Raw genomic sequence first — 2,789 nt, forward strand, 5'->3', positions numbered from 1 at the left:
GTCATCTAAAAAATTGCCTCCAACACTCTACTCAACAAATTGGATGCAGTCTATCAAAGTGCCATCCATTTTGTCACCAAAGCCCCATATATTACCCACCATTGCGACCTGTACGCTCTCATTGGCTGGCCATCGCTTCATACTCGTCGCCAAACCCACTGGCTCCAGGTCATCTACAAGTCCCTGCTAGGTAAAGCCCCGCCTTATCTCAGCTCACTGGTCACCATAGCAGCACCCACCAGTAGCACACGCTCCAGCAAGTATTTCGCACTGGTCACTCCCAAAGCCAATTCCTCCTTTGGCTGCCTTTCCTTCCAGTTCTCTGCTGCCAATGACTGGAACGAATGCAAAAATCACTGAAGCTGGAGACCCATATCTCCCTCACCAACTACGTTCCAGCTGTCAGAGCAGCTCACAGATCACTGCACCTGTACATAAGCCCATCTGTAAACAGCCCATCCAACTCCCTCATCCCCAAACTGTATGTATTTATTTATCTAGCTCCTTTGCTCCCCAGTATCTCTACTTGCACATTAATCTTCTGCACATCTACCATTCCAGTGTCTAATTGCTATATTGTAATTACTTCGCCACCATGGCCTATTTATTGCCTTTACCTCCCGTATCTTAACTAATTTGCACTCATTGTATATAGATTTCTTTTCCTACTGTATTATTGACTGTATGTTTGTTTATTCCATGTGTAACTCTGTGTTGTTGTATGTGTCGAACTGCTGTGCTATATCTTGGTCAGGTCGCAGTTGCAATCGAGAACTTGTTCTCAACTAACTACCTGGTTAAATAAAGGTGAAATTTAAAAAAAAAACATTAAACTGGTCCCGCTTTTCTCTCTCTTCTTTATTGCCATGTTATAACAAAATGGATGGGACTGTGATAGACTGCATCCAGTTTGCTGAGTAGACTGTTGGAGGCTATTTTGTAAATGACATCGCCGAAGTCGGGATCGGTAGGATAGTCAGTTTTACTAGGGTATGTTTGGCAGCGTGAGTGAAGGAGGCTTTGTTGCGAAATAGGAAACCGATTCTAGAATTCATTTTGGATTGGAGATGCTTAATATGAGTCTGGAAGGAGAGGTTACAGTCTAACCAGACACCTACAGTTGATGTCGGAAGTTTACATACACCTTAGCCAAATACATTTAAACTCACTTTCACAATTCACATTTAATCCTAGTAAAATTTCCCTGTTTTAGATCAGTTAGGATCAACACTTTATTTTAAGAATGTGAAATGACAGAATAATAGTAGAGAGAATTATTTATTTCAGCTTTTATTTATTTCATAACGTTCCCAGTGGGTCAGAAGTTTACATACACTCAATTAGTATTTGGTAGCATTGCCTTTAAAGTGTTTAACTTGGGTCAAACATTTTGGGTATTCTTCCACAAGCTTCCCACAATAAGTTGGGTGAATTTTGCCCCATTCCTCCTGACAGAGCTGGTGTAACTGAGTCAGGTTTGTAGGCCTTGCTCGCACACACTTTTTCAGTTCTGCCCACACATTTTCTATGGGATTGAGGTCAGGGCTTTGTGATGGCCAATCCAATACCTTGACTTTGTTGTCCTTAAGGCATTTTGCCACAACTTTGGAAGCATGTTTAGGGTCATTGTCCATTTGGAAAACCCATTTGCGACCAAGCTTTAATAATCTGTCTGTAAACAATTGTTGTGAAAATTACTTGTGTCATGCACAAAGTAGATGTCCTAACCGATTTGAGTGGTTGAAAAAAGAGTTTTAATGACTACAACCTAGGTGTCCGAATTCAACTGTAGGTATTAATAGTTGTCTACATATTCTAAGTGAGAACCGTCCAGAGTAGTAATGCTCGAGCGGTCGGTCGGGTGCGTTGAAGAGTATGCATTTAGTTTTACTAGCGTTTGAGAGCAGTTGCAGGCCACCGAACGATTGTTGTACGGCATTGAAGCTGCCGGTGTAGGTTGTGCATAGAACCGGCTTTATATAAGATTTTGCGGGGCAAATTCTACACTGTGCTCTAACATTGACTTCATTATTAAAATGTATCCAAATGCTACTGTGCTTCTGACTCATTTTCCAGCTGTTGTTTTCACAGCTGTCCTTCCTCTCTCCTCGGCTGCTAAGTGTGTGACTGTGAGTGAGTTGGCTCCGCCGTCCCTCACGCACGGTTGGTTCATTAGTTGACACTGCGTGTCTGATTGACAGGAACAACAGGTGAGGCTGTTAGTCTGAGCTGACAGTCAGAACGAATGTGTGTGCGCTTGAGCATTTAGGCCTATATTATTATTTTAAATGTTTTCGTTCTTTGAATTAATTAATTATATTCATTTAAATATTTTGATTATTCATATCTTAATTTGTATATATTTTTAAAAATAGATTCGGCTCTTCTGATATGCGATCTTATTAGACTTATTCGCGAAAGACCCATCACTAGTTTAAGGTAGGGACGTGAAATTTGACGTGACACCTGTGTACCACAATGCTATCACGGGGACTGATATCGCGAGATGAAAGGGTTGTCACTAGTTACAACAGCCACAAAGTCGAAATGGGCAAAAACTCCTCGCTTGGTGAGCAAAATAAACGCCACCAGCTGGAGAAGACAGATTTAGGTCCCTGTTATCCCTTTCGCTTCGCCTCTTCCTCTCTGGCTATATCAAAGACAGTACAGAAACGTTGTGGCTATATCGTAAAAATGCATGAAAACTAAAAATATATTTTTGGTCTTAATTTAAGGTTAGGGATTAGGCATAAGGTTAGCAGTGTGGCTAAATTTAAAATCAGATTTTA

This window comes from Oncorhynchus kisutch, linkage group LG29 (genome assembly GCF_002021735.2).
Source record: "Oncorhynchus kisutch isolate 150728-3 linkage group LG29, Okis_V2, whole genome shotgun sequence".
NCBI classification, from domain to species: domain Eukaryota; kingdom Metazoa; phylum Chordata; class Actinopteri; order Salmoniformes; family Salmonidae; genus Oncorhynchus; species Oncorhynchus kisutch.